The sequence below is a fragment of the Diprion similis genome, chromosome 4 (genome assembly GCF_021155765.1).
Source record: "Diprion similis isolate iyDipSimi1 chromosome 4, iyDipSimi1.1, whole genome shotgun sequence".
In the NCBI taxonomy this organism is placed as follows: domain Eukaryota; kingdom Metazoa; phylum Arthropoda; class Insecta; order Hymenoptera; family Diprionidae; genus Diprion; species Diprion similis.
Window position 1 is genome coordinate 23,358,220 of NC_060108.1, and position 24,227 is coordinate 23,382,446.

Here is a 24,227-nt window from a genome sequence, read left to right on the forward strand (position 1 = left end):
ATAGTATTAAATTTTTTTTACCGATATTATATTATGTTCTTATATCGTCGAGTCATAAGTTTTTTTGCAAAGAAGAAGAGGAATTTTTGTACTCGATAAAATTCTTCTGTCGATTCACGCGATTAATTTAATTCAATTTTTTCTCTCGTATTTAACTTTATCGAAAGGTTTGCCGATTTTTTTTTTTACCCCTTTCTTTTTTCAGTTGTTGTTACTTAAAAGCATTTAACTCGATGTTATATAAAGATTTTTTTTTTCTTTGGCGCAGCGACAGAAACTTTGTCTTTTTTGCGTTTGTACTCGTTGTACTTTTTCTTCATTTTGCTTCTTCTTTCTTAACGACAGAGAAAAACGATTCTCGGCTCGGCTAGCGAAACGTGAAGAAGAAGAAGAAAAAAAAAATCCTTTGTTACGTCATCAGTCCAAGAGTTTCTTTGTTTAATTAACAAATTCTGCGACGACGGTTGTATAGTAAAATTGTACACAGTCATTGTGTATAACAATAATATACTGAGATTTTCGAAGTTGCAAGTTTTTTTCACCTTATGCACTATTTGTTTTTGTCAAGTCCATCAGATCCTAATTTATCTTCTAATTAACTCGATCATTCCAGATTATGATGTAATTAATTTCGAATGTGGGTGTGAGGGATGGGTGGGCGTATGTTATAGGCGTCTTGCTGCTAAGCCTCATATATATATATGTATATATACGTATACCTATAAACGCGATTATTTACTCGTACGTACAGAAAATCGATAACGGATTGAAATTACTTGGTAAATTTGTCAATTAACCGATCGTCGCTGCTTCGTTATCTCTGGTTTAAATTAATTCTCCTATATGTTGCGTGTTTCTATTTTCTTTTCCTTTCCTTTCCCTTCTTTTTTTTTTGTCATCTCCAAGAGTCGTGGTAGAATACCAAGCTATTATACCTACATTATATATTTTTATATATGTACAATTTTTTCACGCGAAATTCTCAATTTATTCATTTCTAATTCGCGTTATTTATTGCAGTTTCTTTCATTCACCTTTAAACGGTTATCTTATCTCCCAGCCCGCGACTAACTTTGAAATTTCGTGCGTTCGAGACGTTTCGAAGTTTTTTTTACGTTTTCGTTTTATTTCGACGGTGTTACTTCGTCACCGCAAATGTACTCTACGTACATTCTTATACATATACATTATGTACATAATTTCAAGGTGACACTTTAATTAATCAATCGGTTCTTTGTCTTTTTAATAAAAAAAATTTCCACACCCTTTATCTTTATCTTTTTGTTCTTTTGCTTTTTTCGACTCTGCTGTAGCAGCAAAAACAACGGTCTAAAATTTTTAAATCCTTTTTTTTTTTTTCTTCGGAGATGCTAACGTGGAATAGAAAAATTTTCTGGAAAATTGTTTTTAGATATTTTTACTATATAATATATATCTAAACAATTAGTGATCTAATGCATCGAACTGAAGATAACGAGATCGCGAGTTCTTGACGTTAGCTGAGAAGTCCTTTTTCTCCCTCCCTCTCACGCTGATTCGCTTTGTCTCTCTCTCTTTCATCGGGGAGACATAGTAAGAGAAGATTATTGATTTTTCGGTGAACATCTGATCTTGTATGGGAGAGGGTGCGATGAGCGAAGAGCTAGTAGCAGAGACAGCCTCTTTTCTCTCTCTCCATTCTCCCTGATTTCTCCTGCACCAGCTGCTGGCTGAAAGGCTGAATGGCAGAGAAGAGGATAGAGGAGGAGGGAAAGCATTTTCATCCTCTTCATCCGAGGTTCGTTCGTTCGTTCGTTCGTCCCTGTTACCACGGAGACAGCCTAGATTTCGTCGTGTCCAGGAGACGCGGTAGGCAAGGGAGAAGCGATAGAGTCGAGAGTCGAGAGTCGAGAGGAGAAGCAGAAGCAGGCCTCGTTTCCTTTGTTTCACAGATATTCTCTGCCATGTTCTCAGCATCTATTGAACAGTTCTTGAATCATCTCTTGAACGATATTTCTCACATAAAATGCGACAGCAGGATATATTTATATATAAATGTAAATGTTATTGCATTGTCACCGTTTACTGCTTTTGGGTCATATTGAATTGTCATTGATACATTTTGTGGTAATTAAACCAAAGTAAATTTGTTCATTCAGTTTAAGCTACATTTTTTGTTTTTTTTCAATTATAAAATTAATTTTATTGTTTCACTGAAATAAAATTATCGTCACAATTATTAGATTATGACTGTATCAAAAAAAAAGAGGTAATTTTCATTTTTTTTTTTTTTTACCTAGAAACAAGTTTTTCATTTACGGTGTAAAGAATAATAATAAGAACAGTGGAGGCCTGTACAGCATAAACCGTGATTAAGGTGGCCTCCATCCCTTTTCTCGGCAAATATCAACTTCCGCTTCCGAATCCTTGCACGTTTCCGGAATTTATCGATAGACTTGATTTCCTTTATCGATTACATAATATCACTATAGGTGGGAAGGACATTCGACAATGCGACAGTTCTCGACAACTTTAGTTATTTGAAAATAACAGCTTTTTCTTCGATAAAATAAAACAAGTTTAGAAAAATCGGCAAAATATGGGACAAAATGTCGCAGATTTGAATAATACATGCGATCGTGTATGGTTAATACCCTCTTTGATCTTCGTATTTACGATCTAGATCGAGAAAAATTTCAATGGGAAGTTACAAAGCAGCTAATGTAATATTATACATATATATATATATGTATACTGCAATTTAGTAGAAATTGATCGAGTAACACGCGAATTTTATTCATCTCAGAAATGAGAGAAAGAAGAGAAAAAAGTAATCGGTGCTTCGTCTCTTTTTACTTGTCCAGATTTACACTGAGATTATTTCGTTAACGGTGGAAAAATGATCTTCCTCGAGTGAGTTTACTAGCGACGAAAGGTCGCACCGCGCAGATACATAAGATATTCCTGTTTCTATTTTCGAACCTTGAAGCTACGGACTTCGGTACAGTTTGACATAGTTAGGCGAGAGGTGATGGCTTCAAGCATATTCAATATTGCAAAATTTAACGGTTATAGATGGTTTTCGACATAGTATACGTAGGTATGTAACGTGTAACGAGAAAAATTGTGTTCGACTAATTTTTCTAAAAAAATTTGAGATTCTAAAACAAATGGCAACATACCTAACCTCACTCACGACTTCTTCTCAGTTTATCGTTACACTATTTTCACACCTGAACTATCAAATCATGTAAACATAATAAATTACCAAACACGGTACCCGTTGTTTAAATAATTATACTCGTAAGATTCTAAATCTAACCTGAGGGTCGCATATTTCGTACTGTGGATAGTTTCTTTTTTTTTCTCTCTCTATCTTTTCTTGGAATTACAATTTTTGGCGCGTCCGCTAGTTTCCTCAACTTCGGGAATAGCGTTTTGCTCGAACAGCTTTGCTGATGGCAGTTTGTTGTATACATAGGCTTGTGTAATCTGCCTATGTAGGTTCACGCAATACCGGCTATTCTAATTGATGGAACGAGTCTTCATGACGTCAAGTCAGCCACGTGGTAGAAGGTACCAAGGTTACCCTTATTAGCGGCGTCGTAATGTAATTTTTTTTTAACTAAACGTACGTTGGGTCGTGGATTCGATGTTCGATGAAAAATGGTGATAAATTTTTTAAGAAAATTTGGCAGGGATTTGCAGTAGTGAAGACAAAATATGTATCGCTTTAGCCTTGAATCTCTGGGAAAATGTGTGTTAGGTTAGGTTATGTACTTCTTTATTATTAACTTATCTTCCCTAATTATGTTTGGAAGAAATTATCTACCTGCTACCGTTACAAAAATAATTCTTATTATATGCAGAAATTTCGGTGCCAAAATTATAAAAGCTTTTTCAATACAGCCACCCATTAGAGTTCATATCCTGTTTTTAATATTTTTACATTCGTTGCAACAGTTTCTATTATTTTTATTATACCTAAATCACGTGCTCGACGCTCAAACGCGATTTTCAAGCTTAAATTTGGACTGATTTGTGGGATTAGGTGTTGGAATCTGGTTTCGGTAAATCAGCTTTGTCTGAACACTGCTCTCAATTGGTTAGATCGCACATGTTTTTGTTGTTGATCGTTTGCAAGCAACCTGCGACAATGGTATATACAGTTAATAATTGTCTTTGAAACGATTTGCGTCAGGTGAAAAGATCCATTGACATATTATACTGGAGGTATTGATATATGTGTAACTGACAGGTATCATGGAATACATTATTAAAGCGAGTGGGAAAAACAAATTAAGTATATAATACAAGCAAAAGTTATTACATACCTGTATTTCATCGCTACGAGAATATCGCACAATTGTTATGTATAACATATACCTACGCGTATAATTTACGATAATCACTTATTACGCGTCCACAAAGTTATTGTGTAAGTGGGATTTTTTTTTTTTTCCCTTCTTATTATACTTGCTGACCTCGCTGTGTAATGATCCAGATTCTTGTTTTGTTCTTCTTACAATCAGCCTCAGTTTATTATTTTTTTTTTTTTTTTTATTTCTCTATGTTGCAATTTTCGCGACAGACACTTTTTGCCTTGTCTTAAAAAGAATCGATCTTGCTGACTTGTGCACATAATCTGACAAGAAAGTTTTTGCTGAAGCTCAAAAGCTGGACCAAGGTGTAACATGAATTGAATATTTTTTTCATCTTTTCTTTGGAACAATGTTGAGATCGATTATTTCCAGTATGTCACCTAAATAGCATTGCAAGAGCACTTAATTATGATAACTAACTATCGTGGTTTGACTTTTCCCTGAGGAGAACAACTTCTCGAGATTTGAGCGAAGCAATAGTTTTTCGAGTTGAATTAATTAAAATCAATTAATTTGATTAGCTAAATCTAACAACTGGAGTTGGCAGTCGAAAGTTTTTAAATTTTTTGAAAAAAGAAAAATGCAGTTCAGTTTTATCGACAATTGACTCTATCTCAAGTAGAATTTCAATTCATTCTTTTCCATTTTCTGATGATTTAAATGAATTTTCTTTAATTAAATTTCATTTTTATTTTTTCATGTCAATTGAATTTACTTTTCTCTGCTAAAAAATAATTCTGGCACGAATCAAATCAACTTGACTTAATTTTCCACAATTCGGTTATTTCTCAGTTAATTCGCATTATTTCAGTTAATTTTTAATATTTCAATTAATTCTCGTTAATGCATTAATTCAGGTGAATCATAATTCGGAAAACCTATCATCGACACATCAATTATTTCTCCTCGGATTTTTCGACAAATCGCTGCGCTAGTAACAATATATTAGCCATAAAATATAAAATGAAAAATAGATAAAAAATTTAAAAAAAAATATTTCCTCATGCCCAGCGCTTATCTCTTGCTGTACCAGACAATCAATGATGAGATATTTGCACTTCCTGTCAAAGCTATGAATGTGCACGTGCAGTAACTAGTAGGTATGCAGCGTGCTTTAAATGCGGTAAGGAAAAAAATGCCGTTAGCGATGCGTTGTAACACATTAAGGCATGGTGTAAATGTAAACCGTTGCTTTGCTATCAGGTATTCCTCATCATTAACGGTGGGAAATAAGGTAAAACAATGAGTTTGCGATGTGCGTATGTAATGTTGTAGGTACTATACTCGTAGGTAATTCGCTCGCACCCGCCGGAATTCCATTCGAATTCAATTCGAGAAACCCAGTTGCTGGATGTGTGTACATACAATAAGGCGTTATACACACGTGACGTAAGCGGGTCAGTGATGCGATGTACAGCTACGTGTATATGTTACACCTGTGCCTCTTACTCGAGTTCATTCTCTTTTTTTTTATATCTCTCTCTCTCTCTCTCCATCTCTCCTTCTTCTTCATCATCTTCTTCTTCTTCTTCTTCTTGCTCCGTTGACTGCATGCACCAGGCGGATCTCCTTATATTGAGGATAACTGTAATTGACCCTCGATTCTCTAAACTCTTTCTTTTCTCACCCCGTTTATATAAGCCAAAGTACCGCGTGGTAGACGAACCGTGATGTGATACCTTCGTTCTCTCCTCGTGATCCTACATTCTTGTCTGTCATGTTTTTCCCTCATTCTTTCCAAGAAGACGAACTCACACTCATCCAGGTATCGGCCCAGGCTAGTCAGCTGCTTAAACGAATTTTTGACAATTTCTAGTTTCGTCAATTTTTCTCTTCCCCTCCCCTCCCCCCCCCCCCCCCCCCAATCTTTTTTTCTACAGGTTTATGATTGGAACTTTTTGTACGGATTTCACGAATTTTTTTTCCATTTCTTCACTATAATGTAAAACACATCTTGATTCCGATTGTAGTACAACTAATTTTTAATGTCAAATTGCATCTAATCTAATCAGTTTTTTTCTTCTTCTCTGTTACAGGTCAGTATATTTTTTCAATCAACAATGGAAGTTCGATGATACGGTTTACCGCATTTTCTTGCACCCTGTATTAAATGCTGAGGTAATTATATATAACTCGAATCAAAAAGTACGATACAAATAATAATGACTATTATAATTATTATAAAAATGCTACTTCCGGACGTCTGCACACTTTCTATCTAAATGATTTTTGATGTATTAAATTTCGGTGTTATATCGACGTGATTGGTTTTGCGACAAAGAAAATGCCACTTTCTTTATATATAATGATATATACTCTGTCGCGTTTATATATACATATATATACATGCTGCAGGTACTGCAATTTATCCCGTGGTTTAGAATAAGTAGGTACAGCTGTTGAAGCAAGAAAACCGGCCTTCCTTTTACTCTCTTACCTAACTTTGATGGTGAGAGCTGTTCAACCAAGGTGTTTGAATTCAACTCGGTTACGTCGCTTTCGCGTTGGCTCATTGCACGCCTTATTTGCCGTACATTACGTGTCGAGATCCATAGAATTTTGCCAAGATTTTCCTTTTCTTTCATTCTTTTTTTTTTCATTTTACACTCGTCAGCGTCATTTTTCAAACTTCACAGTGAATTCTTTGATGCCGTAAATCCGAATATATTGGTTTAGTTTGTTTATTTATTGAAAAAAAAGAAAAGAAAAAATTATCACTGAAATTCTCGGACGAAGAATCTTTTTGAAGATAATCTTCGTTTTTACGATTTACCGAATAAATCGAAGATTTGAGAATTATCATTGAAACGGCTGCGATGCAGCTCGACGACTGTTTTAATGTAATGGAACATGATTTTATATAACATATAACGCGATATCTTAATTTTGGGTAATTAACTGCTACTCCGTCATGGCGCGCCTTCGTTATTCATAGCCTCGGCATAATTTTGACTAAGTGGCTACGTACCTACGTGTAGGTACAAAATAGTTGTACAGATATGCTGTATCTGTTCGATCTACATCAACGAGAGAATAAGAGTTCAAAAAAAAGAAGAGAAGAAAAAAACAATAAAAGGAAAAGAGGAACAACGTACTTGACCCGAACGGGCAGAAAGTTGATGAGATAAATATTATTTCAATCTCACGTTAATAAAAATACTTCTTTACTTGTCTTCTTTTTTTTTTTCTCTTCTGTATTTTTCACTTCGTACGTTATTTATCCTAATTATAACAATAATAATAGCAATATTTAACAATCCTCTTCTCTTCTCTCTCTCGCGCGCGATTCGTCATCGGTTCACTGTATCGTTTTTCTTTACCATGCGTATTAATTTCTTTTTTCTTTCTTAATCACTTTTCAAGCACCGATAACGTTCGAAATGTTTCAACTCCTCCACGGTCTTACGTTTCTTGAAATTTCACTGTTACTCGAATAGAACAGACACCATTAACTTGAACGTGTTGGTATATAAATTTTCAGACTAATTAATTAGCCAAGATATTTTTATAGACGTACCTACTCGTACGTATACATACCTATATATATACATACATACCTTATACCTATAACAGATTATAGCGAATGAAGAAATTCTGCTTTAATTTACTCGTTATTCGTTGACGAAGGTGTGGAATATTTTTTATTTTTGGCTCTTCTATTTTTTTGCCAACTTTGGCGTGCCGTATACCACCACTCTTCATTTATTAATATAACCTCCCTCCGGCATGCGTGCGATGGAATTAATGAGATGCTCCTCGCGTAGACTTTCTTTGATACACATATATGTATTTATAGACATTCTATGTAACACATAAGCCATATACATATAACTTTGTTGTCACGCTTCTCCTCCTCCTCCCCTATCAACCTTATTTTAACAGCCCAGTGACCTGATTAAACCTCCGGTTTAATTCTAAAAATTGCTGAAATCGTTGAGAAAAGAAATGCACGAAAAAAAATTCTTTAAAAATAAAGAAAAAATAAACAAGACATTTTTTTCTCTGCATTATTTTATTTGAATTGAAAAATCACGGTTCGAGTTCAGCCGAACGTCGGTTCAAGATAATGAAAACAAGAAAGAAAAATCTGAGTTCACAGATTCACAAAATTATTGCGCCGGTAAACAATTATCCGTGAAAATTAACCGTCCGATGTATGCAAAATTATCATACGTGTACAAGTCTTGGTATATCTATGGTTTATATATACGTATATATATATATATATAATTTATTTGCAAAGGGAAAGGATTTGAAAGGAATTGATCGTTCGTTGGTTGGTTGGTTGGTTTTGATTCGTTGATCGGCGGCAGTATGTGGGTACATATATAATTCAGACTCTTATTTTCGTACCCGTACAATATAATACCGTATTACTACCTATACCTAACGTTGCGCAAAGGTGTGTTCGTGATACATATTGATATAGACTTGCCGTGCGACGAGTACCGAGGAGAAGGAGAAGGAGGAGGAGGACGAGGACGAGGGAGAGAGAATGAGGAGAAAATGGAGGCGGGGGTGTTCGAAGGAGTGTGTGTGCGTGTGTGTCGATGTAATGTAGGTTAGAATGCGGTAGGGTTGATGCCAGCAGCAAGCTGCCTGCACGTTTGCTATACCAGCTGACTCCGCGCAATCAATATTCTCTCTTATACTCTATCAAACTAAGGCAGGAATCGAACGTGATACGAAAAAAAGGGAACCACCCGTTAAATTACTTATAATCGTGATACGCATTTCTCCGTCTATAGTCGTCGTCGTCGTCGTCGTCGGTGATGTAGAATCACGTCTGTATGCATATATATGTATGTACGGTGTTGTCGATTGGTATCTATACGTATTTGCTAGTGCTAATCGAAAAATCGTGTCACGTTTTAGAAAACATCATGCGATATGTCTTTGTTGATGTAGATATACGTTTTATTTCTACTTGGGGAAACAAATATTAAAAATATTTATATCAATTATTTTATTGTTATATTGTAGTGTTGGAAGAGAAGGTAGTTTGATTACGAAATACAATTAAAAACAACAAAACAAAAAAAAAAAAAAAGATAATGACAAATTATTATTTATAGAGATATTATTTATAAAGTAAATGGAAGAACTATTCTATAGAAGAACTATAAAGATTATTTAATATTACGGTATAATAGATACAGAGCGGATGATTCGGCGTGATTATTAGAGAAATTTGTAATTACTTAAATGCAACTTTCTGACACTTGGTGATGCATAAAAAACGCATATTATTCTGCAACGCAGAGACTGATTAGTTGATCTGGCCTACTTGAGGCAATTCTATCGTGGTTTAGTTCAAGTTTTGAGGATGTGGTCGAACGACGATTAAGAATAACGGCGGCTGTTGGTGCTGTCGGGAAAGTTGGCATGTTTATGTATTAGAGATGCCGTTTAATTATAAGCTAAGACCCCGCACGATGCTGTTACGCGATATGATATACAATAAGCATCTAATTGGTTGAAATTTTATCACCTTGTAATACGCAGTTTTAGTGCCACTTCTGAGGTGTTTCCTTATAGTTTTGTTTCAAAGAAGTTATAATAGTAATGGAAAAGGCGTAAATTATTCATTCTATTACGTCGACAATTTGTAATTCGAATAATTACATTTACAATACTAAGAGAAACCTTCCTGATTTTACAGGAAAATAGTTTCCTCGGTAATTCAATGTCACTCAAACGAGTCTTTGTTATACTGATAATCCAATTTGGAAACATTCGAGACGAGCATAATTTATGCAGCTTTTTTTTTTGCTTCTTTTTCCGTGCAGTAGATAACCTGGGATTTATCTGATCTCTGGCACGAAATTGTATGCATAAGGTACAGGCTAGGCAAGTAGAGGCATGTGTGTCGCCACTTATATGGAGTGTGTATGTATCTCATTGTCAGCTCAGCACGCGATCAAAATGAACAGTGAAAAAGATAAGGCGGCAGCGAGGCAGCCACCGCAGGGGTATATATATATATATGCAGTCATGTTGTTATAAGGTGCATGTGCACATTTGCAGGAATCAGCTACGGAGCAGTGACTTTGATAACGAACAATAATAATCAAATGGAACTGCGTACGTAAATTTGTTCGAATTTGTGAAACACTTTTTTCCACGATTTTTGGTAAATTTGGTAAATTTTTCTTTGCACGTAACTGTAGAGAAGAGAGAAAATATTGTTCCAGCTTGTTTTACGCAATTTGAAAATATCGTGTTATTGTAGATGATCGATCCTAAATTCATTAATCATAAATGAAATTGATGAGCCGCTAGAGCAGAATCGTTCATCAACGTATACGACGCGACGGTAGTAAAAAATGTGGGTAAAACTTGTTTATCAATTTTGGTAAATGTAATCATCATCATCATCTCGACGGGCGATCCGCAGCTTCTTTCTTTTCCTTCAGCCACGTTAATTTACCCTTATTTATATCTGATCTCTTGGAACGTCAAGTTCCGTTAGACCGTGTCGTGTTTTATTATATCGTATACTAGGTACGCCTATCAGCTGTACGTATAGGTCTTATCGTCAACAGCAACAACGGCAGACAGACGGTGTAGCAAATTAAATTATCGAAACACAATAATGCGATCAGTACCGTGTAAGACGGGCGAAAAGTGGGGGGTAATTACTTCAGGGGAAAACAAATCCTTATTCAAAGCTGCACGCGACTGCGTGCCGATATATATTTACATTAGATCGTGTTATGCACATGTACGTGTATTCATATGTACCGATTGTAAATCATTTGGATTTTAAATCGGCTCCAAATAATTCTAAAATAATTTCTCATTTTTTTTTTCACATTGTCATCTCAACTCTAACCAGTGTCCCAAAGAGGGTGGATTCCATTTAACCCTTTTCAAGAGAACAGTAAATCTACCTAACGGATTTAGATGAAATTTGATGTATGGGGGTTTCTTGGGTCGCTGAATACGAATATGGACTCGAAATTTTGAAATTCAAAATAGCGGATCCAATATGACAATATTAAGTGACTTTTGGGATGTTTGTCCGACATATTGGATCTGTCATTTTGGATTTAAAAAATTTCTAGTCCAGATTCGTATTCAGCGATCCAGAAAAACTCTTAAATATCAATTTTCATCTAAATACGTTGAATAGATTTACCGTTCCCTTGATGAAAAGGTAGAGTTGAGATAAGAAATCTGAAAATATTAGGGAATCGTTTTTGAATTATCTAAAGCCGATTTCGGGGGTGAAATATTTGAAATTCAAAAATTGCCTTTTTAAGAACCGCCCTTATATGCAGGCACGAAGCTTTTAAAATCTCTGGTAATTTATATTTCTTGTAGAATTACCCGCCGATAAATTACGTCGTGCGGATCCGTGGTGAACTCGTGATATAAATATACCTTCATTACCTTACACATACATGTATATACACGCATACTTGTCCGCATACCGCGGAAGGAAATTCTCGGGAACGTGATCGAGCGAATCTGCTCTGCTGTACCTATGTAGCGCCGGAATTGTCATTTTACTACGGGTCATACGTATTGCGGATAGGCGGGATGATTGACGCAAGCTTCAACGGCAGAGAATGATCGTTAAATACCTAACACCCAGTATAATGTGATGTGCGACCGGATTTTGACGTAATAGAAAATTTCGCTAGTGCGGGTTACAGATTTGAACACACTCCGGTACCTCGCTAAAATTAGAACGCGCGAACGGGTTCGGGAACGTCTAGGTTCAGCTGCGACCTCGTCTTGCTATTCTTCTTCGTCTGCACGCTCTCTTCGACTGACAAAAATTCTTCTCTTCGATCACGTATCAATTAGTTCAGAATTACACGTTTTCAATGAAGTTTGAAAATTTAAATCCGAGGGACCGGAGGAGAGAATTTAGAAAGATTAGAAAATGAATGGGTCCAAGTACCGAATTAATAGAAAAGAAAACAAAAAAATAAACGCTGTTTCATAGAATATAAAAATGCGAAAAGGTAAAGCGTACAGAAAACTAAAATATCAAATCGTCAGATTGATAATATGATCTTCTAATTACTAATTTCTGTTACACAATTTTACCCTCACAGAGGTGGAACATTAGAATATAATTTTTTAAAACAACCAAAGACGTCTAACTTGCATAGCATTCGTTAAATTATTACACCAAATAGACGTGGTAAAAAGAAATACATATGAGCTGTAGCAAGGTGAGTGTATATAATTCGTCGGTAAAATATTCAAGGATTTGTATTTGAATTTTGCACCAAAAACAAAAAAAAACAAAAATCATCAAACTATAATTCACTGCTTTGTATAATTTATATTTTAATTAGCAGAAATTAGGTAAATGTTGTTTTTACGCTAGTCGGTGTCCAGCCGGAGAGTACAGTTGTTCAATTAAACTGATTGTGAGTGGACTTTGCGCAACGCCATCTAAAATCTCAAGTAAAAAGGTGGAACGAAAGGTTAAACCGTTAAAATTTGAGGGCTGAAACGATATATTATATTATAATATTTCTAAAATTTCGCGAGCTAATATTTCTCGATATTAGATATACCTTGTTGCAAAATCGTTGCTCAAGAGTAATAAAAAAAAAAAAAAAAATGAATCACGACGAGACGCCCTCTTTACGCCGCACCGGCCAGTCGGGAAAAGAAAGTCGTCGTTGTCACGAGGCTGACTTGACTGACTGACAAAGCCTCGGCTCATCGCGCACGCAGCGTTTGAACCGAGCGAGTCCCAGCTCTGGACGCTGAGCTTCGCTGCTAGGTAGCTGTAAATGCCACTTCATCCGAGGTCCGATGCTGCTTTAGCGGTCGGCGGTCGGTGCGGCGGGAAACGGGACGGTCGTCCCCGGTCGCGTCTCCGACTCTCGACGGTCGGCGACGTAACGAAACAAACGACCAACGAAACACACCGAAGCTGAAGTTCCATGAGAGTATAGCCTGGAGACGACGAGGAGTGGGGACGGCGTAGCTTCAGTAGTAGCGCCGCGTTCGACTCAGACGGTTTCGGCCAGCGTTCAGAGTCGCGTCGTCGTCCGGTTGCCGCCGTTGCACTTTTAACTACTGTGCGTCCGTCCCTTGGACGCGGCTAATTGTAAGGGTCGTTTATACGGTCGACGCGTGCTTTCCTTCATCTCTCACCTGCAAGATTAACAGAGGTTTATTGAAGATTTCGGGGTTTTTTATTTTTTTCTTGGTTGTTGTTGGTGGTTCCCCCCCCCCCCCCTCCCCCCCTTGTTTCGTAGATGCATTTATTTGTGAGATTGAGTTAACGGTCAGTTTTTAATCGTCGTCTATTGTTGTTCGACGAATGAATATAATATTTTTTGATGCAATAAAGAGACATTGTTTCGATGAAATTATCATCACTCTACTGCCGACGATAATAATTCTGCTAATCTTTGAAATCGAATGCTGCGTGGGTGAATTATTAATACATACCTCGTGCTGATTCAATGATAACAATTCATTTAGCGACGGTTTGAGGAACGAATCTTATTGGATTATATGTGTATATATATACATACATGCATATATATTTATATCTATATATTTGTGTATATATAAGGTATTTATCTTTAACTTGACCGAGATATAGCGAATGTATGTACGGTTTGATTGCTTGTCTCCGACGACGACGATTGTACGCTTCCGATTTTCAATTTTCTCAAACTGCTCATTTCCCTCCGAAACATCTTCTCCCCCCCCCCCCCCCCCCGTTGAGTTTTGCTTGCGCAACGACGACTTAATCGCGACCAGCGATTGTCTATAATAATATCAAACCGTATTGACAAACTGGTTAAAAGCGGTGTCTCCGACTCTGGCAGGCGGCATTTGTCGCGGTGTTCGCTTCGTCTCTCGTTTAGATTCACTTCGAATTCTTCTTCCGCACAGTGTCTCTTCGGCAAATCCGTGAGCCACTATGTACAATGATTATTTCGCACGATTTCGAGTGAGTGAGTGCGTGAGTGAGTGTGATAGTTAGTTAGTGAGTGAGTTAGTTTTTGAGCTTGCGAGTTTCTGGCTCGGTGGTTCTGTAAAACTCTTTGAGGAGTGGTGCACACACTCACAGGCAACACCTTTGCCTCTTTTACTCCGTGAATACATATACATATATATGTAGGTATACGCATATAGCTACGCGGATCAGAGCACGCCTGCAGCAATACTCGGTCTCCGTCTGGTCCCTGGGATTCGAAAGTATCCCGCAAGTAGAGTGACTCGATGAATAGTCGTCGCTGCATCGGGAACCGCTGATGCTGATTCCGTTGACGTTCAGCTTCATGGACCGACAAACTTAACGTCCAGCTCGCTCTTAATTGCCTGCGACTTCGTCACGCGATCAGTTCTCTACCGTTCTTCTTCTTCTTCTTCGTATTCTTCTTTTTTTTCGTCGAGTTCGCTATGCATCCTTGCTTCCTGCTCCTCAAGCTATTCCATCTTTGATAAACAAGGTACGTTTTTTAGTCTTAAGGATTCTTCGATCATGTTCTTTATATATATATGCGAATCGATCTTTGTTCACCGTTTGTCTTATTCGATCAATTTTACATCGGATCTTTCCCGACTGTAATATATATTCATATATTATACGTATATATTCAACGCAATTTATTTAACGAGATTTGACTCATGTTACGTCACGTATTGTAATGTCTAGGAATTAATTGTAATTCGTATCACAGAACATGGCGTGGTTTATAAAACGATCGACACCTTAACTCACTATGTATAGGACGTATTTAATCACGTATCATAGATAATGTGTATAATGTATGGGTCATTTCTCGCTTTGATTTATGGAGCTTTGGAAATAGGATATTCATTTACCTTCGAAGGCTTATAATAATTAGCTTCTCGTAAAGCTTCGCTAAAAGAGTAAAATTTTACTCTGAAATTATACCTGCGAATAGTCAATTTTATTTCTGGTATCTTCAGAAATTGATAGTAGGGTGTAATTACATTTTTGCACTCACCTGCGAATTGATCGGATCTTAATAAAGACGTAGCTTGAAATGAATAATCTGCCTGTCGGTAATCCTGAACGTCGAAATTTATACCAGCATGAAGAATCGAACGTAGGTCAAATCACTACGGAATGCCCCATACCTAATACATAGCCGACCTTTTTTTAGGTACGGTTCTCCGTCCCTCCCTCCCTCTCTCTCTCTTTGGTCGTTACCTTTTCCCATTGTTTCCATCTCCTTTTTTCTCTCTTTAATTCTATCTTTCTCTATCTGCGGTTCCGGCTCTTTCTATCTTTCTCGCAGCAGCAGCAGCAACAGCGTGGATCATTGCGACGAGTGAGTCAGAGCTTGAGTATTTTAGAGAAAGAAACAGAGAGAGATAGAGAGGCACTACGAAACAGCGCGTATAGCATGTGTGTGACTAACTGACTGGATTGTCTTTGTCAGGGTTTCTTTTAGCCAATATGCACACCTACCCTTAGCCCGAATAAACTTCCACCCCAGGCTCGACCTCGTCTTCTCATCGTTTCTTTAATTGTTATTGATCGCTTTAATTTTTCCCCCTCTCCATACGATATTGCGGTTTCGCCAATCATGCCTTACAAATTCCTATGTATATACATATATATAGTAGGAGTAGTAAAGCTGTACAAACACAGATTCATTGACGTGTAGAAGAAAAAAAGGAAAAGAGATTACTCACGAAATTTCGCAATCTTCGTTTTACTCATTTGAATTGACGCTTTTTCTTTTACCGTCTTCGTGTAAATCTTATCTGTGTCAGTTGAGAAATTTTTTTACTAACACGTCAGTTTTTCTACGGAGATAAAACCAATACAGGATGACGAAGATATTAATCGTTATTATTGGTCAGTCTTTACTCATTGTTCACTTCTTTGCGAATCTTTACCAGTTTGAGGATAAAATTTATTACAAAGATTGTAGAGAAATTTAATTTTCCTAATCGAATGAAATTTAATGGGAAAGTTTGTCGATCAACAACATTACATTGAATGGAAACAAATTTTCGATTTGCTCGATCGAGTAGCGGGATGCTCAGTGAATAGAAGCAGGTGCAGGTTGGATGGAAACGAGTTTAATGGCACGGTATGCCTGATAAGAGACTCGACTGCAGCTAAATAAACATTGCCGATAACGGTTATAACATCGGTGAGTCAACTCCATGCAGAGAGGGATGGATCATCATCCGACACGTGCATCGAATCCAGAAAGTCTGGCGGATGCCGCGTCATTTTTTATTCACCTTCTCGGAGACGAGTATTAGACGCGTTCAGGGATACGACGATGCGGATCGTGTGCGGAAACGCAGCACGGCTTCCGGTTTAATCGGGATAAAACTGCGTCGAAGAGGATTGATAAATGGGAAAAAAAAAATTAAAATGGTTCGTTTGATTATCGATCAAAGCTTGTTATCAGTCGTGGAAAATACGCGGCTTTGTTGTTATTTTCTTTTTTTTATTATTATTATTATATAAAGTATATTGTCCCATAAATACGTCCACCAAGTCTTCTTAATCATTCAAAGCCACAGCCAACGTCTATGCACGCTCTGTCTGGATAGTCGCCTTCTAGTCTCAACCAAAGCTTTTCACTGCCTGACTTTGAGTCCTACATATTCCAATTTTAATCCAAGAGCAGTGATTCACCGCGTTTGCTGAGGAGGAAAAAAGAAACTTGAGACGCTTTTCTATCTATACCGCTGATAACAATTATCACAAACATTAAGCTGTCGATTAATTGTCATCGATGATTGTAGTCCTCAGTGTAAAACTCGTTTTTTTTTTCATTCAACAGCTTTCTATTATCCATACATTGAAACAGTGAGATAAAATCAAGACTTTTCTTCTTCTTCTTCTTCTTCTTCTTCTTCTTCTTCTTCTTCTAATTTGGTATCATAATTATATGTTCCGTGATTTTATGTGTACACGTGTCAGCCGTTTTTTTTAAGCTTGGTTATTTCGTTGACGTACTCAAGTCACTGCCATGTTATGTAGGTATATGTGTAATATACGTGTAGGCATGCAAATCGGAGCAAAGTCTCGTATGTGGCGGTCAAACTTCTTGAAATCTAATCTTAAGAAAATTTCCACTTTCGTTTACTCGCGACGTTGCTTTTTTCTCTAACGATGAAAATATTGTAGACGACTTAGGCCTCGTATGGTTACACGCTTTGTACCGTTATCGCTCGACCTGCTGCAGCATGGATAACCGATCTCAATTCCTCACTGCCATATTGCTGCAGCTGCTGCTGTATAAGTTGTTGGATTTATTCACGCGATTAGGAAAATAAAAATGAATAATAAGAAAATATGCGATCGATATCTCGGCATGAGAGAGCAGCCAATTTTTTTTTTTTCAATCAAAGCAATACGCAATAGTATGTTATGTACTACATGCGTGCACTATTTTTTTGTATTCACGTATCGGTTGTTTGTAAAATTATTTTATTATCATGCGACTTAAATACGACTAAACGTTGTTCTTATTTTTATTGCGTATCTTACGAGATGCAAATACTATACAACCATATTCCTAGATCAGTGGTGTAAAAGGCATGAGGAAAACATCGATAATGTTTGACGTCGTCACGGAAGCTTTCGCGACACCTTTGACCTCGGGTGGTGACGACCGTGATTATCTCTGGCTAAATATCTTTTTTAGTATATACCATATATACACAATAATTGATCATTATGATCTGCATGCGTTCTCGTAAATATTTTGTAACCTGTATGCAACCGAATACGTATAAAATTATCAGATATTATATGTAATTATGGTTTAGAATTCTGAATAAGTGTATATATAAGCAGTTGTTCATTATTTATACGCCATTTTATATTAGGTTTCTTTTTTTTTTTTTTTTTTTTTTTTGAATAATTTCTCTCTTGTGCGATATTTAATATTTTTTTACTTTATATCAAACGTATTATACGAAGAAATCAATTTTGAAGTAAATTTGAAAAATACGATTTTATTGTTTGGTTACATTCATTCATTTTATCTTTTGATCAAAATTATCGTACAGAGGATTTGTTTACAATTTATTGCATTTGACTCGTGATTCCGCTACACAAGGATTACTGCTGTGGGTTTTCGTTCGTTGACGATTAATCGAATTTCGCGACATGGGCTTTTCTTTTCTTTTTTTTTTTTATCTGTTTTCGCCGCTATGGTATAATAGCATTAGCGAATAACTATGATAATTTCATTATAAAAATGATATAAGCAAAAAAGAAAAGAAAACACATTGGAAATAATTGCCGCGTCAACAACAACGTCGATTCCTTATAATTCTATTAACATTCGAGGATGCGATGTCGTTTCGCCTGTTGTTGCTATATATATATATATATATATATATATATATATATATATATATATATATATATATATGTATAGCTTCTTTTTCGTGTGGGTAACTCGATTAGGACAGATCGTCGATAAACCTTATTAACCGCTGGCAATTGTCGCACGTTGAATCACGGAGTTCGACTATTTATTTAATTGGAGATCGTTAATCATCGGCGCTGGACTCGTCGAATTCCTTGAGACCGCGAACAAAAAGGAAAATTAAATAAAAGGGAATGAAAAATAATATAAACGAAGCAAAGAGGAAGGTAGAAAAAGAAAAAGAAACCGCTGCATGCATGCATGATGAACTTGAACGCTGGCAAGCGATGCGGCAGCAACTTTCGAAGGCTAAATAAAACTGTTTCTGAGCTGCAGGCTGTGCATATCTATTGAGCTGTGCAAGCTAGGAGGTATCTCTTGTTGGCATCTTTTTAGAGCATCCCACTACTTTGGTTTAATCTGCACCGGGGGGCACACGAGACTACATATATGTATAAGCTACTGCTGCTGCTGCATGCTGCATGCTGCTTGGTGCTTGGTGCTTGGTGTACAAATAAATAAACTTCTTTCGAAACTTGATGTACAATTATCCATGCGTGTCTGCGTGTGTGTGTGTATATATAAATATATTATATATGCATAACTACACACACACACACACACACACACACACATGCATGCATGCATGCATGCATAGAGTTTGACTGATCGAGAAAAACTCTTTTTCAATTTTGTCAGGGTCAAGTCCATTGCCGTTCGGCATGAAAATATCAATTTGGTCCAAGGTTAGCTGCTGCGCTGTATGTATACATGGTTCACATACTTACCTTGTCTTTGAAATGCTGCACGCCTTTCCTTATCTCGTACCTTATACTCCTCTAGTACCTATTGCAGCGCAGACGGACTTTATGTCTTATTTCCGGGGCACGGGAAATGTCGTAATCACCTTCCTGAGACGTAGGTATAGGTATATGGTATGTAGACAATGTCACCTCGTCGTATTTTATCCGTTGAATATATATGTATATATGTATATTGTATATACGTGTATACGTATTGGCGATAAATTTTAATCGTTGTACAAACACGCACGCGCTCTTGTGTCGCTTTGTATTCATTGCAGGTATACTTTAGTATTATAGACACCTTTAAAAACTCGTGCAAATTACGTCAGAGATTCGATTCGTTTCGTTTAGGCTCGTCGTCTTGTCACGCGGTAAGAATGGAAGAAAATTTATGATAATTACTAATTGACGTATAGTGTGGTTGACGTTATTCTATGTATTTTGACGAATAGCGGAAGCAATCTGTACTATTATGTATCGAAATAATGCAGCAAAAAGGGTGAAGGTTTTCATAGATCGTTATTTATAGTTTATCGATATTTTTTAAATCCATCACTAAGGTAAATTTAATTGAGAAAAATTAACCAAATTGATGAAATATCTTCCCAAAATCCCAATTGTATTTCTGACAATGATTGATCAGTTTTTACTCTGTGTGCTACTGTGTGTATAGATATAATTTATCCTTTTATCATAATTAGAAAAATGAAAAATTTGTCGATTTTGAAAATTGACGAGGCTTTGTAACGTGTAACAAGAAGATTTTTTACTTTGTACCTGTAACATCTAACGATCAGCAGTAATATATTTGTCGAGAAGAATTTCGTGCGTTGAATAGATGATATACAGTAACGATTCTGGTATAGTCGGGTTGTTCGTTTTCCTGCTCGAAGGACCTTTCCTTATAATTTTGATTTGTCTTTTTTCTCTTCAATTCCGCGAGCTACGATTTGAATAATTTATTTATCACGCACGTATCATAGATTCACAGTATAAAATATGGTCCGTCATGATATACGCGTAAATTCTAATTTCCCGATATTCAAGTTGCATTGCTGCATTTTTGATTTTTCATTTATTGTTTATGTATTCGTTTTCCAAAAATCGGGAAAGGTATGTAACATCCATTACAATTCCATTCACGTTTCCATTTTATTCAAGCAGCTCTTCACGTTTGATCTTAACATTCGACTCAGGTACGAATACACAAAACGACGAATGTTCGCTTTTGTATTAACGACCTTGGTGTATCCTGAGCTTGCTTTAAAGTTTAAAATCACGATCAACCATCGTTCGTGTTCGCTCGTTCGCCTTTCTTACCGTAACGTAAATTAAAGTTTGCTTAAACTGACCAAAAACCATCGACGAACATAAATCTCTCTTCTTTCCATAAAAAAAAAAAAATAAGAAGTCTGGACGTTTCAAGGATTCGTTTGTACACCTATATACATATATATTATATATATATATTATTATAGGTAGCATGCAATTTGTTGTTTTCCAAAATTTTTGTAGAAAATTTCTTCAAATCCATACTCAAGCTAGGTCTTCATTATCTTTTGCAATTTTTCGCTTGCTATTGATCGCTACGTAGAAATCAGCATCGAAATAATCATATCCAGAGACGGCCAACCATTGCGATCAGACCATCACCATCACCATCACCATCACCATCACCATCACCAACAGCAGCAGCACCGTCGGTGCGATATAGTAGAACGCGTTTAGATATTTCGTTTGGGTCAATAACCCGCTATACGGCGAGTGGAGAACCTCTTTCCTTCCTCAAGACGCACGAACCTGTAATTCTATGTTATTAGGTTCGATATGGAATATTGGAGCGAGGACGATAAGGGGGTCGGGGGGGGGGGGAGGATTCTTCTTTCAACTTTCGTTACACTCAATCGCGTTTGCGCCTCCTTGCAACTCTTCGCAAGTCACGCACAACCATGGCACGTGCTTTTTCCCTTACCTCATACTTCGCGCAGACGGATTACAGGGTATTCAATTCTTTTTTTTTTTTAATTTTTTTAATTTTTTTTTGTTATTGCAGACGATTTTTGATACGGAAATCAGAGATATGACTCGGGAAATTGCTTCGAATTGAAATATACATCGTTTAATTTACGGTGTAGATGGAATTTATCAAAACGACAGTGAACACTTACAAGTACAGCATATATAGTCCGTCTCTTTATTGATATTTTCATCCGGAATATAAATTAAACTTGTTATTCAAAAATAATTTTACAGCTTAGTTTTGTTCGCGGTATGTAATTTAATTTAGAGACTATACCAAAAAAAAACAAAAAAAAAAGATACAATTAACACGGTGAAAAATGAGTTTTAACCGTAGCTTTCGAGTATTGGACGATTGCAAAATGGCGATTTCGCTTGAGAAGTGTATCGAAACTGTTTGAAATTTTTCTTTTTTAATTCTTTCTTTATTTTCTTCTCCCTTCCTCACTTGGGCGAGAGCCAAAATCTTTGACTAGACTCGTTCGTCATTCGTCGTCTACGGTATTATGGCTACCTGGTAATGCTCGCGTGTTTATTTTCCATCCCACTTGTCGCGAAAGAGGGAGGGGAAAAAATAAATAAATAAGTTACCATTCCTCCTGCATGGCACGTGTTGTATTATTATATATCATTACAGCTTCACGCCATCGCTGGAATTCGTCTCGATTAATGCCTTCACGCTTCTTGTACAGTTTAACCGAAATCAGTTGTCGTTTTTTTTTTTTTTATGTTTTTTTTGTTTTTTGTTTCTCTTCATCTTCCGTATCTAGCGATTGCACCGTATAAAAGTCAGAAAGTATGAGTATAAATAAAAAAATAAGCGGGATATATCGGCCATATTTCTTTCTTTTCTTTTCTTTATTTTTCATGAAGAAACAGACAGCTTCTGAAAAGTCTCGAGCCACGCAACTTTTTATCATTCCGTGAAATTCTGTTCGGTTTCGTGTTAAAGGTCAATTTTGAAATTGTGTTGAAACGCGTATTACGGTACCAGCTTCTACCGAACCACCATCACCATCACCCTCGGCATCGTAGGCAAACACACATACGTTTACTATACATAGTGTATATGTATATATATATATATATATATATATATATATATATATATATATATATACGTACGTACCTGCCAGGGTACATAACTATTAAACAGGAGCTGCCGCAGCTGCTTCTGCTGCTTCTGCTGCTGCCGTTGCCGTTGCAAGCTTACGGCTCCTTGTATCTAGGAGCAATTTGCGGTTTCCACGATCTCAAAATAGCTAATGGAAATCAGGCCGCGAACGCATTTCCTCCCCTCAACTTCTTCGCTCGGTCACGTATCGATATCAGATCACCTTCAGTTACGTTGGATACAACCGCAAGTTGCTGCGGTGATGATTTCGACCCTCAATTTGGTGAATCGTTATTATATGTTTATACGTTGGTATTATGTATGGAATATCGTGTTTATTGTGGAAAGAATATCGCTGATTGGCTCGGATTATATCAATTGAAAGGAGGCTTGGGGTGGGAATGAGGCGCGGAGTTGGATCTGAGTTATTTGGGTAGGGGTGAAAAAGTAGAATGGTCACAATATCGAATTTTCCAGAGTGCTATAAAATATGTATATTGCGATGTAGAGTTTTCGGATGTATATATAGAACGGCGAAAATGAAAAATGTCAAAGTTATAGGTACTAAGTACCTATATCTCAATCGTCACAAAATTTTCACATTCATTCTGACGATTCTATGACTTTTAACTTTTTGTAATTTTCGATTTTGACGGTTTCTTTGAACAGACTTTACGAAATTTCCAAATTCTGTATGAATGTCTTACACATATATATACGAATTTGATTTTCACGTTTTTTTTTTTTTAATTTTGATATTGTACACTCGTTTTACTGTATGACCTCTGCAAAGATATATTTTTGTTTCCGCGTTTTTTTTTTTTTTTTTTTTTTTAATTATTTTATTACGGTTCGAAAAATTCATCTGCAATTGACAGACGGCGCGAGCTGTAAAAATATAATATCTGTATGTACGAGCGATTGAAACGAGCTTCCGGAGCAGCTTTGGTTATTGATTTTACCGATCATCAATCGAGCGGCGAAAACGCCGCGTCGGCGCCCTCCGCAGTCTTTACGACCTGTAGACGCGACTGACCACCTTTGCTTATATCTATTATGTATACATACATACATACATACATACATACATACATACATACATACATACATACGTGTAAATCGTAGGTGTATATATACATTATACACTTATAGATTGAGAGAACGTTATATCTATCTATATATATATATATATATATAATCGAGTTTTGAATCGGCGATGCGTTCAGAACTGTAAGGCTACGTGCTAGGTACTCGCTGCTCGTGATGATTGATCACCGTTTCTCTGGACGTTGCCTCCTCGGATTTCTCTGCAAAACTATTTTATAAATTTTCATCTATACAGCCACGATGATACTCATCGCTGTGCTGGAACTACGCTTCGTATGATTTATCTAACTTTTTTTCCCGCCCTTTTTTTTTTTTTATTGTTAATCATCATTGATGTTATTCTCCGTGATTGCGACTGTTTCTGTTCTTATATATTAACATAACTTGTTATATATGAAGAATTTACAAACTAATAATAAATGAATTGCGTTGGTACATAATGGAACTTGAT

General features: G+C 36.5%; 1 protein-coding gene across 6 annotated transcripts in view; it reads left to right on the forward strand.

Moving 5' to 3' along the window:
- LOC124405487 (serine/threonine-protein kinase tricornered) overlaps window positions 1-24,227 on the forward strand; it is a 118,487-nt gene that overhangs the window by 68,576 nt on the left and 25,684 nt on the right. Inside the window, exon 1 of one of the 6 annotated variants that reach the window (XM_046880416.1) lies at window positions 6,459-6,479. The exons of 4 other annotated variants lie outside the window; for them this stretch is intronic. The gene's annotated coding sequence lies outside the window, so the exon portion shown is untranslated. Of the gene's footprint in view, window positions 1-6,458; window positions 6,480-14,657; window positions 14,804-24,227 lie in introns of those variants that run through there. One more of the 6 variants, XM_046880415.1, reaches the window with a different exon arrangement.